The 13888-nt window shown below is 36.4% G+C and overlaps 1 protein-coding gene across 12 annotated transcripts in view; it reads left to right on the forward strand.

Annotated features, from left to right (window-relative positions):
• The window catches only part of MSRA (methionine sulfoxide reductase A), a 547769-nt gene that overhangs the window by 503843 nt on the left and 30038 nt on the right, over window positions 1-13888 (forward strand). The gene's annotated exons all lie outside the window — the stretch shown is intronic.

Here is a 13888-nt window from a genome sequence, read left to right on the forward strand (position 1 = left end):
ACCAAAACACACCTAGGATCTAGCATCATTTATTTGATTTGTGTGTGTGTGTGTGTGTTTAATTTTTTAATTTTAATATTTTTTTAATTTAAAATTGTTTTTTATTTTAATTTTTCTACCTCATTAATTCCTTTTCTCTGTTTAAAATGACAAAACGAAGGAATTCACCCCAAAAGAAAGAGCATGAAGAAACGACAGCCAGGGATTTAACCAACACAGATACAAGCAAGATGTCTGAACCAGAATTTAGAATCATGAGAATAAGAATACTAGCTGGAGTTGAAAATAGATTAGAATCCCTTTCTGCAGAGATAAAAGAAGTGAAAAATAGCCAGAATGAAATTAAAAATGCTATAACTGAGCTGCAATCATGGATGGATGCTGTGGCGGAAAGGATGGTTGCAGCAAACAGAGAATCAGCCATAGAGAGGACAAACTTATGGAGAATAATGAAGCAGAAAAAAAGAGGGAGATTAAGGCAAAAGAGCACAATTTAAGAATTAGAGAAATCAATTCCTCATTAAAAAGGAACAACATCAGGGGCACCTGGGTGGCGCAGTCGGTTAAGCGTCCGACTTCAGCCAGGTCACGATCTCGCGGTCCGTGAGTTCGAGCCCCGCATCGGGCTCTGGGCTGATGGCTCGGAGCCTGGAGCCTGTTTCCGATTCTGTGTCTCCCTCTCTCTCTGTCCCTCCCCGGTTCATGCTCTGTCTCTCTCTGTCCCAAAAATAAATAAACGTTGAAAAAAAAAAATTTAAAAAAAAAAAGGAACAACATCAGAATCATAGGGGTCCCAGAAGAGGAAGAGACAGAAATAAAGGTAGAAGGGTTATGTGAGCAAATCATAGTGGGAAACCTTCCTAACCTGGGGAAAGACACAGACATCAAAATCCAGGAAGCATAGAGGGCCCCCATTAGATTCAACAAAACCCAACCATCAACAAGGTATATCATAGTCAAATTCACAAAATACTCAGGCAAGGAGAGAATCATGAAAGCAGCAAGGGAAAAAAAGTCCCTAACCTACAAGGGAAGACAGATCAGGTTTGCAGCAGACCTATCCACAGAAACTTGGCAGGCCAGAAAGGAGTGGCAGGATATATTCAGTGTGCTGAATCAGAAAAATATGCAGCCAAGAATTCTTTATCCAGCAAGGATGTCATTCAAAATAGGAGAGATAAAAGTTTCCCAGACGAACAAAAATTAAAGGAGTTTGTGACCACTAAACCACCAAACCAAATTCCTGCAAGAAATTTTAAGGGGACTCTCTGAGGGGAGAAAAGATGAATATATATATATATATATATATATATATATATATATATATATATACACAGAGAGAGAGAGACAGAGAGAGAGAGAGAGAGAGAGAGAAAGAAATACCAAAACAACAAAGATTAGAAAGGACCAGAGAACACTACCAGAAACTCCAACTCTACAAGCATCATACTGGCAATAAATTCATACCTTTCAGTACTCACTCTAAACCTCAGTGGACTCAATGCTCCACTCAAAAGACATAAGGTAACACAATGGATAAGAAACAAGATCCATCTATATGCTGTTTACAAGACACCCACTCTAGACCTAAAGACAACTTTAGATTGAAAATAAGGGGATGGAGAACCATCTACCATGCTAATGGTCACCAAAGAAAGCCAGAATAGCCATACTTACATCAGACAATCTAGACTTTAAAATAAAGACTGTATCAAGAGATGCAAAAGGGCATTATATCATAATCAAGGGGTCTATCCACCAAGAAGACCTAACAATTGTAAACATTTATACACCAAATGTGAAAGCACCCCAATATATAAATCAATTAATCACAAATATAAAGAAACTCATCAATAGTAATACCATAATAGTAGGAGACTTCAACACCCCACTCACAGCAATGGACAGATCATCTAATCAAAAAATCAACAAGGAAACAATGACTTGGAATGACACATTGGACCAGATGGACTTACAGATATATTCAGAATATTTCATCCTAAAGCAGCAGAATATACATTCTTCTTCAGTGCACATGGAATGTTCTCCAGAATAGACCATATACTGGGACACAAAACAGCCCTAAATAAGTACAAAAAGATCGAGTTCATACCGTGCATATATTCAGACCACAACACTATGAAACTCGAAATCAACCACAAGAAAAAATTTGGAAAGGTAACAAATACTTGGAGATTGAAGAACATCCTACTAAAGAATGAATGGGGGTAACCAAGCAGTTAAAGAGGAAATTAAAAAGTATATGGAAGCCAATGAAAATGATAACACCACAACCCAAAACCTCTGGGACACAGCAAAGGCGATCATAAGAGGAAAGTATATAGCAATCCAGGCCTTCCTAAAGAGGGAAGAAAGATCTCAGATACACAACCTAACCTTATGCCTTAAGGAGGTGGAAAAAGAACAGCAAATAAAACCCCAAACCAGGAGAAGACAGGAAATAATAAAGATTAGAGCAGAGATTAATGCTATTGAAACAAAAAAAAATGTAGAACAGATCAGTGAAACCGAAGCTGGTTCTTTGGAAGAATTAACAAAATTGATAAACCACTAGCCAGTTTGATCAAAAAGAAAAAGGAAAGTACCAACAAAAATAAAATCAAGAATGAAAGAGAAAAGATCACAACCAACACTGCAGAAATAAAAACAATAATAAGAGAATGTTATGAGCAATTATATGCCAGTAAAATGGGCAATCCGGAAGAAATGGAAAAATTCCTAGATACATATACACTACCAAAACTGAAACAGGAAGAAATAGAAAATTTGAACAGACCCATAACCAGTAAGGAAATCGAATTCATAATCAAAAATCTGCCAAAAAACAAGAGTCCAGGGCCAGATGGCTTTCCAGGGGAATTCTACCTAACATTTAAGGAAGAGGTAACACTTATTCTCTTGAAGGTGTTCCAAACAATAGAAATGGAAGGAAAACTTCCAAACTCTTTCTATGGAGCTAGCATTACCTTGGTTCCAAAACCAGACAGAGATTCCACTACAAAGGAGAACTATAGACCAATTTCCTTAATGAACATGGATGCAAAAATCCTCAACAAGATATTAGCCAACCAGACCCAACAATACATTAAAAAAATTATTCACCACGACCAAGCAGGATTTATACCTGGGATGCAGGGCTGGTTCAATAGCTGCAAAACAATTAACATGATTCATCACATCAATAATAGAAAGGACAAGAACCATATGATCCTCTCAATAGATGCAAAGAAAGCATTTGACAAAATACAGCATCGTTTCTTGATAAAAACCCTCAAGAAATTAGGGATAGAAGGAGCATACCTCGAGATCAGAAAAGCCATATATGAATGACCCAATGAGAATATCATCCTCAATGGGGAAAAACTGAGAGCTTTCCCCCTAAGGTCAGGAATAAGACAGGGATGTCCACTCTCGCCACTGTTATTCAATGTAGTATTGAAAGTTTTAGCCTCTGCAACCAGACAACACAAAGAAATAAAAGGCATCCAAATTGGCCAGGAGGAGGTCAAACTTTCACTCTTCACAGATGACATAATATTCTATATGGAAAACCCAAAAGATGCCACCAAAAACTGCTAGAATTGATCCATGAATTCAGCAAAGTTGCAGGATATAAAATTAATGCACAGAAATTGGTTGCATTCCTATACACCAACAATGAAGTGACAGAAAGAGAAATCAAGGAATCAATCCCAGTTACAGATGCACAAGAAAATCATAAAATACCTAGGAATAAATCTAACCAAAGAGGTGAAAAATCTACACACTGAAAAGTATAGAAAGCTTATAAAAGAAATTGAAGAAGACACAAAAAAATGGAAAAAATTCCTCACTCCTGGATAGGAAGAACAAATAGTGTTAAAATGTTGATACTACCCAAAGCAATCTACATATTCAATGCCATCCTTATCAAAATAACACCAGCATTCTTCACAGAGCTAGAATAAATAATCCTAAAAATTGTATGGAACCAGAAAAGTCCCCAAATAGCCAAAGCAATCTTGAAAAAGAAAACCAAAGGAGGAGGCATCACAATCCCAGACATCAAGCTATACTACAAAGCTGTAATCATCAACACAGTATGGTACTGGCACAAGAACAGACACTCAGATCAATGGAACAGAATAGAAAACCCAGAAATGGACCCACAAACGTACGGACAACTAATCTTTGACAAAGCAGGAAAGAATATCCAATGGAATAAAGACAGTCTCTTCAGCAAGTGGTACTGGAAAAACTGGACAGCAACATGCAGAAGAATGAACCTGGACCATTTTCTTACACCATACACAAAAATAAACTCAAAATGGATGAAAGACCTCAATGTAAGACAGGAAGCCATCAAAATCCTCAAGGAGAAAGCAGGCAAAAACCTCTTTGATCTTGCCCTCAGCAACTTCTTACTCAACACGTCTCCAGAGACAAGGGAAACAAAAGCAAAAATGAACTACTTATCAAAATAAAAACTTCTGCACAGGAAAGGAAACAATCAGCAAACTAAAAGGCAACCGACAGAATGGGAGAAGATATTTGCAAATGACATATCAGATACAGGGTTAGTATCCAAAATCTATAAAGAACTTATCAATCTCAACACCCAAAAACAAATAATCCAGTGAAGAAATGGGCAAAAGACATGAATAGACACTTCTCCAAAGAAGATATCCAGATGGCCAACAGACACATGAAAAAGTGCTCAACATCACTCATCATCAGGGAAATATAAATCAAAAACACCATGAGATACCACCTTACACCTGTCAGAATGGCTAACATTAACAACTCAGGCAGCAACAGATGTTGGGGAGGATGCGGAGAAAGAGGATCTCTTTTGCATTGTTGGTGGCAATGCAAGCTGGTGCAGCCAGTCTGGAAAACAGTATGGAAGTTCCTCAAAAAACTAAAAATAGAACTACCCTACCACCAGCAATTGCACTCCTAGGCATTTATCCACGGGATACAGGTGTGCTGTTTCGAAGGGACACATGCACCCCCAAGTTTATAGCAGCACGATCAACAATAGCCAACATATGGAAAGAGCCAAGATGTCCACTGATGGATGAATGTATATAGAAGATGTGATATATATATATACAATGGAGTACTCGGCAATCAAAAAGAATGAAATCTTGCCATTTGCAACTACGTGGATAGAACTAGAGGGTATTATACTAAGTGAAATTAGTCAGAGAAAGGCAAAAATCATATGATATCACTCATATGAGGACTTTAAGAGACAAAACAGATGAACATAAGGGAAGGGAAACAAAAATAATATAAAAACAGGGAGGGGAACAAAACATAAGAGACTCTTAAATATGGAGAACAAACTGAGGGTTACTGGAGGGGTTGTGGGAGGGGGATGGGCTAAATGGGTAAGGGTCACTAAGGAATGTACTCCCGACATCATTGTTGCACTATATGCTAACTAATCTGGATGTAAATTTTGAAAAATTAAAAATAAAATTTAAAAAAACAATAAATAAAAAATAATTAAATAATACAGTCCATCTTTATAAAAAAAGAATATTAGGTTAATAAAATTAATGATTTTTCTAACTCAGGGACATTCTTAAGTAGAAGTAATATCTTTTTTTATTTTACTGTGAATGATTGGCAGTGAAGAATTCAATAATATCATAATTTGTTACCAATGCATTGGTTCACGATAAAACATACTGTTTTTTTAGACTATTTATTAATGCAGATATCAGTACAGTGAAAAATGGCAAATGTATAATTATAAAATAGTTTTTACCTCTTTAATCCACTGAAAAATCTCAGGAACCCGATGGGTTCAAAGACCACACTGAGAATCACTGTGTTTTTTTTTAATTAAATTTTAATTTTAATTCCAGTATAGTTAACATATAGTGTTATATTAGTTTCAAGTGTACAATATAGTGATTCAACAGTTGCATACATTACCCAGTGTTCATGACAAGTACAAGTCTTAATTCCCATCACCTATTTCACACACACCCCAACCTCTTCCCCCACGGGTAACCATCAGTTTGTTGAGAAGCCACTGTTTTAATAAAACTACTTGGTTTAAAGAAAAGGAAAAAAAATCATTCGAACATCTAGGCAAAAAGGAAAAGGAAAAGAAAATTAGTTTGACATCAGACTTGTGACAGCAGTCCTTTTTTCTAGAAGGAAATGGAATACTATATTTAAGATTTAAAGAAATAAGGGGTGCTTGGGTGGCTCAGTCAGCTGAGCATCTGATGCTTGATTTTGGCTCAGGTCACAGTCTCATGGTTTGTGAGATCTAGCTCCAAATTGGGCTCTGCCCTGACAGCATAGAGCCTGCATGGGATTCTCTCTCTCCCTCTCCCTCTCTGCCCCACCCCTGCTTATGCTCTCTCAAAACAAATATTTTGTAAAAACGATTTAAAAGAATAAAATAAGTGCCAAATATTTTTATCCATCTAAACTTACCTAAGTTATAAAGGCCACATCCAAACTTTATGAACATATAAGAGCTCAGGAAATTTTGTTGCCTTGAGCCCCTTCTGAGGAACCTACTGTAGAACAAACTTAAACCAACCAATGTAAGAAGCATCAGATAAGAGTGGATCCTGGACACCTAATATACTTGTAGTAGAACCAAGAGTATATAATGGAAAATGGAAGATAGTATAGTATGTAATTATATTTTGACAGTATAGCTAGAACACAACCATAAAAATTTCAGAGAAAATAGAACTGTCTAGAAAAAAATAAAATAAACCTCCTGATTGCCTTATTATTAATTGGGTAAAGTAATAGTACTTCCAATTAGATACTGGGGGGAGAGGAAGGAAGGAGTAGGAGGAAGTTTGTAGACCACTTCAATTTTGCTTAAAGGAGGAACTAACAAAGAGTCACCAAACAACAACAACAACAACAACAACAACAACAACAGCAGCAACAACAGGAATGTACAAAGGACATTATAAAAAGAATTGGTAATAAATAAAATAACAAATATTGGCAAGTATGTAGGGAAATGAGAAAAATAGAAGCTTGTTCCCTTGTTGATGGAAGTGTAAATTGGTGCAAACATTAAGGAAAACAATATGGAAGTTCTTCAAAAACTTAAAAATAGAACTATTGTATAATCTGGCAATTCCACTTCTGGGTGTTTATCCAAAGAAAACAAAATCACAGTCTTGAAAATATGTCTGCACCATGTTCATTGCACCATTATTTATAATAGCCAAAATTTGGAAATAATCCAAGTGTCCACTGATGGATGAACGGATAAAGGAAATGTGACACACATACACACACTCACACACACACACATATGCACACACTCACACATTATGGAATACCATTCAGTCATAAAAAAAAAAAGTAGGATATTCCGCCATTTGCGATAGCATGGATAAAACATTGACATAATGCTAAGTGAAATAAGTCAGAGAGAGAAACACAAATAAATGGTCTCATTTATATCACTTATGTGTAAAACCTAAAAGTAAAACATAGTACTAAATTCAGAGATACAAAGAACAGACTGGTGGTGGTCACTCGACCACTAATGCTACAAGAGAAAAGAAAGGTCAGATGAAGTTTCCCTAATAATTTTGAATTTATTTATTTATCTAGGGAGCCAATGTGCATGTGCTTGTGGGGGAGTGGCAAAGAGAGAGGGAGACGGAGAATCCTGGCTGTTAGCATGGAGCTTGATGCAGGGCTTGATCTCACAAACCGTGAGATCATGACCTGAGCCAAAATCAAGATTCAGATGCTTAATTGACTGAGCCACCTGATAATTTTGAATTCTAAGAAGGCATTAACTGAACCTTCTTAAACGCAAAAACTAATAGAGATAATTTGGAGTTATTAAAGACAAGAAGATTTTTGCATGAAGGTAACCATTAGAATTGAAAAGTAAATTTGTATTATATATAAATAAAATATAAAACAACACATCAAAACTGAGACCAAATAAAAAGATCATACATCAGTTAGTGTATATTGACATAATTAAGCTCTTAAAAGAAAGAAGTACAGATCAACCAAAAACTGAAATCCAAGAGTACGCTGTATTCAAGAGACACACTTAAAGAAATATGAAAAGCATGATAAAAGAATGGGCAAAGACATATGAGGCAAATTCATAAGAGCTAAGTATAATGATGTTGATATTCAACATGGTTAAATTAAGACCAAAGTAATTAAAAGAACAAAGAAAAAGACTTCATAAAGTTTACTGTTACAGTATGCAATGAAGATATAACAGTTATTAATAGTTTAGACTATTTTAAAATACCTCTCTCAGACCTATAAAAATCAAATGGGTGAAAAAAATGAGTAAGGATTTAGAAGAACAAACACCATAATCAATAAGCTACACCACATAAATATATATTAAAACCTTGAAACCCAAGAATAGAAAATCCACCCTCTTTTCAAGTGCACATTGAACATTAATAAAATTCAACATATTTGGGCCACAATGAAAATCTCAATAAACAAAAAAAGAAAATAGAAATAATAAATACAACATTCTCCAATCACAAAGCTAGAGATTGGTAACAAAATGAAATGATAAAACCCAAGTCTTCTAAAAAGAAAATCTGTGAATTTTAAAACATGCTATTAAAGCACCATTGGATCAAAATGGACATACAGTTCCAAATTGTGGAATGTTTTAAAAATATCAATAACAAAAACAAAACAAAACAAAACAAAACAAAAAAACCCAAGATGGATACCTCTTTCTCTGCTTTGAGCTTGCAATGTGTCATATGAGGCAGTAATCCCGGCTGTCTAAATTGCAATCATACACCAGCACTATTGTGTCCATCATTCTGGTATATTGTGTTGCTTCTATTACACCAATAATTACATTGTCCCTTGTCTCAAGTAGTTGTCCTTCTCTACCTTGTGGACAAGGGTGATGATTCACATGGGGTCAGCAGTCCCTGCACTGGCACCAACTTGGTTTCAGCTGTGCCCATAGACTGGTTAGGCACACAGAGACTGAAGAGCAAGTGAAGAGGCCAGGGTTGTACTTTCTTCCACCTCTGTCATTAATCAGGCTCATGACCCTGAGATTATACAGGAAGTTCTATTTTTAAATTCTCTTTGTGATCATCCAATCATGCAACCATAGCAAGGGACATTTTTAAAATATAGTTTAAGGGGATCTTAGCCTGTGTATTGGAATTTCCCTCAGCATATGGTTTTGCTCCAATTGGAAAAGGCAGAAGTCAAGGCCAGCATTCAGGTGGAAAGGGTATGTCAGCTTGGAATATGTTATGCTTTCTAAGATAGCTTTGAGGTGGTTCAGAGGACCAATCCAGAATATGCTGATGTTTTTAATTTCACTGGAGGAAAATGCACAAGAACTTTCTAGAAAGGCAGAGATAGAAGGGTCCTTCTTTCCTCTGGCAGATGAGGCAACTTCATACTTGAGTAAAAACAGAAGGCAGGTACAGAGGCTGGAGTAGGTGAGAGTAGGTGAGTATTCCATGGAGTTCAAGAAAAAGAGATTGATGCAAAACTAGAGGAGAAACTAATTTTCTCAGGAAGGAAAGCTGGAAGAGCTTTCATGTAGAACTGAGGGCCTAGACTCTGCCCTCAAGTCATACATGAGGTTTCTCCTTTTAGGCATGCAAGCTTGCCCCAAAGTTATCACCAAACTCAGCAGAGCGAGTATGTGTTGGACACACAGAGGGACACTAGAAGTGCACGTGTACAGAGGGAAGACCAGGAAGGACACAGCTAGAAGATGGTCATGGGGAAGCCAGGGAGAGGGGACTTACAAGAAACTAAACCTGCCAACACCTTGATCTTGGACTTCCAGCCACCAGAATTGTGAGAAAATAAATTTCTGTTGGTTAAGCGACCCTGTCTGTGGTATTTTGTTATGGTGGCCCCAGATAACTAGCAAAATCCCTAATAATTTTCAGATATGAGAAGACATAACCCTTCTCCTTTGTTTTCATGTCTTTGCAATTGTTCTTTCTGCCTTAGATACATCCCTTGTCCATCTGAGAAACTGTGTATCTTTTGTGTCTTCTGTGAATCTCTAGTGGACCATATTAGGGAATTAGTTGTCCTCTGTGCACTCAAAGCACCTTAAACAATACATTTTTGGAACATTCATCAAGGTGAGTTAAAAATACTTATTTACATCAGTATTTCCCCGATTAAACTATACACTTCTTGAAAATAGAGATCATCTTTAATTGAAATTCAAATGCACAGAAATATAATAATCAAAATCCTTTGTTCATAAGCATGTTTTGCTGGTTCATGTATGCTTTTAAAAAAATAGGTGCTTTTTAATTTTAAATAATTCAATAAGCAATATGAACCTTGCTATATATTGAATGTTTGCATCCCTCAAAAATTCATATATTGAAACCTAATCCCCAATGTGATGGTTTTGGAGGTGAGGCCTTTGGGAAGTGATTAGGTCATTAAGATGGAGCCCTCACGAATGGGATTAGCATCTTCATAAGAGACCACAGAGAGCTTTTCCACCCCTTCCATCATGTGAGGACACATCAAGAAGACGGCTACCTATGAACCAGTAAGCAGGGTCTCACTGGACACCAAATCTGCCAGCAGATTTATCTTGCACTTCCCAGCCTCCAGAACTGTGAGCAATAAATGTTGGTTGTTAAAGCCACCCAATCTATGGTATTTCTATTAAAGCAGCCTGAACTAATTATGACAAATCTATTACCTAAGCCAAAACTAGAATGTAATATCTAACTGTGTCATCATTACCATCACCATCTTCAACCCCCACCCCCTGATAAACATCATCCTGGTTCCTATATTCATGATTCCCTTACCCTTGATCTCTTTTTAATTTTTTTTTTCAACGTTTATTTATTTTTGGGACAGAGAGAGACAGAGCATGAACGGGGCAGGGGCAGAGAGAGAGGGAGACACAGAATCGGAAACAGGCTCCAGGCTCTGAGCGATCAGCCCAGAGCCTGACGCGGGGCTCGAACTCACGGACCGCGAGATCGTGACCTGGCTGAAGTCGGATGCTTAACCGACTGCGCCACCCAGGCGCCCCACACTTGATCTCTTTTTAATATGATTTAGTTAGCACACACACACATGTGTAAATATATATGTGTGTATATATATATATATAGTAATTATCTATATCTTGATATCTTTTTAATACATAGTATATATCTTTTTAATATATAGTATATATTAATATATAGTAATTATCTATATCTTGATATCTTTTTAATATGATTTAGTTACCACACACACACATACATAAATATGTATATATATATATATATATATATATATATATATATATATACACATATATATATAGTAATTATCTATATCTATCCATCTGTCTTATATTCTGGACAAAAGGTGTATCTAGTGTATGTACTGTGTGTGTGTGTGTGTGTAGTGATATAATTACTACACACACACACACACTACATATATCTATATATCTATATCTATCTATCTATCTATAGAGAGAAGGAATATATGCCTATTTAGATGTGCTTATAATAAAATGAGTATTATGCTGTATGTATTTTTTGATATAATTATAATCCATTTTACATTCCAAAAATTCATCTATATAGTTGCATATAGCTGATTATCATGTAATTGTGTGAACATGCATCAATTTATTCATCTAGTACTCAATTATTGGACTTTTGTTTTTGTTTAGATTTGTGCTAATCTGAATTGTCCTGCTATACACTTTATTGTATATGTTGTCAACATGTAAATGTTTACATGTGTGTAAGTTTCTGCAATGCCTCTCACCCTCCAGATGGCCACATTCTAATTCTCAGAAACTGTGTATACATTAGGTTACACAGCAAAGGGGAATTAAGTTCGTAGATGGAATTAAGGTTGCTAATCAGCTGACCTTGAGATGAGATTATTTGGATTAACTAAGTGGGGCCACTGTCATCCTAAGGGTCTTTATTAGTGGAAGTTCGAGGCAGAAGAGAGAACCAGAGAGATGACAGCTTGAGAGATGACAGCCCATTGTTTCTGACTTTGAGGATGGAGGAAGGGGGCCATGAGCCAAGGGTACAGAAGGCTTCTAGAAGCTGGAAAAAGCTATTTAACTGTCAGGGGCATTATGTAGGAACATATATATTTTGTGGATGATGTTGGAACTATATGTGTGGAAAAATATGTGCCGGCTCAGAAATGAAAAGAAGACTTTGATCTCTGGAGGTATTATTACAAAGAGGGGGAGCCTCCTGAAAATCATGAACATGAATATCTACCACAACTTGGTAGAATTCAATCCCAGATTCAGGTCCTCTTGCAAAAGAAAGCAATGGCATTCCCAGATATGACTGTTCAAGGTTCCAGCTCCTTTTCTCCACCCTTCACAAGCAGAGGAATGACTAAATAGAGAACATAAATTATTAATACCCACCCCCGTAGGTAAGGAGGAAAGATCATAATAGCTATCAAGAAAAATAAGTAGGAAAAGATATCCCATATTTTTTTTTGTTTTAAGACTGAAAGGCTGATCTGGGTAGAACTAACCTGAATTCAAAGATAAACAACAAAACAAAACACAGAAACAACAACAAAATAACATGAGTAAAATATAGCATTATAGCTAGCTAGATGATAGATTGAATGGTGGATGGATGGATATAGATATAAATATGTGTAAAACATGAAACAATAAATAAAACAAAAATTTGTGTTGGATGTGCTCTAGGAAATAGAAAATTTACCTTTATTTTATCATCTTTACTCAAAGAAATTAAAGTTGACTCTATAATACATGAGTTCAAAAAAGAAAAAGAAAAGGAAACCATTAGAGATACACAAAGTGAGAGAATAGAATAGAATTGATGAAATTAAAACCAAACTAAAATCAGCAAAACAAAAAACTAGTATCTTATGAATGAAAGTGAGGGCAAATACAAGGTAAGCATGCAGATGCAGATGAATTCATTGAGAAGACAGGATGAACCCTCTCAAGGAATGGAGAATTTACGTCTTGCATATGAACAACCAGTATACCCCAAGTAATGAAAAGGAAAAAAATGGAACTGAAAAAAATTTCAAATCTATAATAAAAGAAATAAAAACAATGACTGACATGACTGCTTTATTTAATGCAGGCCCCTTTTAAATACAGGTTTTAGTGCACCAACCAAGCTAACTATTACAGCCACTTCCAGCTGTTAAGACTAGTTTATTGAATCCAGAATTTGTGGTGAGTTAACAATATTGAAAAATTTGGTCCAATCTCGTGCTTCATCCATTCCTTCCTGTTCTAGCACCCTTAGATTTTATTTCAACAGTATTTTGCAGGTTTATTCTGATACGTTAGCAAAATTCCGCCACCCTTTTGTTGTTTAATGTCCCTCCAGATCCAATGTTTGTACTATTTCTTGTGGGATACTATGAAACTAAACTGTATTTAGAAACCTGGAGTTCGGAGGCACCTGAGTAGCTCAGTTAGTTGAGTGTCCGACTTCGGCTCAGGTCATGATCTCGGTTCTTGAGTTTGATTCCCACATTGGGCTTGCTGCTGTCAGCGCAGAGCCTGCTTTGGATCCTCTGTTCCCCTCTCTCTAACCCTCCCCCACTTGTGCTCTCTCTCTCTCTCAAAAAATAAACATTAAAAAAAAAAGAAACCTGGAGTTTGTGAGTGTTGGTGGGTTGAGCCTTGAGGCAAATTAGCATTCCTTGTAAGGAAACTGCCTCATGTGAGGTCCTTATAGTTCTTTCAATCTGGAAAGGGTTTTTCTGCTGGCAAGTGAGACTCAGTGGGGTACACGAGGTCAAAGTACTCAGATACTGTATTAATCATGCCTTTTTATTGAACACTCACACACTGAACCATAATCTTTCTGTCCCAATCACCTCAGAGCCAGGCATCAGG

Source organism: Leopardus geoffroyi, chromosome B1 (assembly GCF_018350155.1).
Source record: "Leopardus geoffroyi isolate Oge1 chromosome B1, O.geoffroyi_Oge1_pat1.0, whole genome shotgun sequence".
In the NCBI taxonomy this organism is placed as follows: Eukaryota; Metazoa; Chordata; class Mammalia; order Carnivora; family Felidae; genus Leopardus; species Leopardus geoffroyi.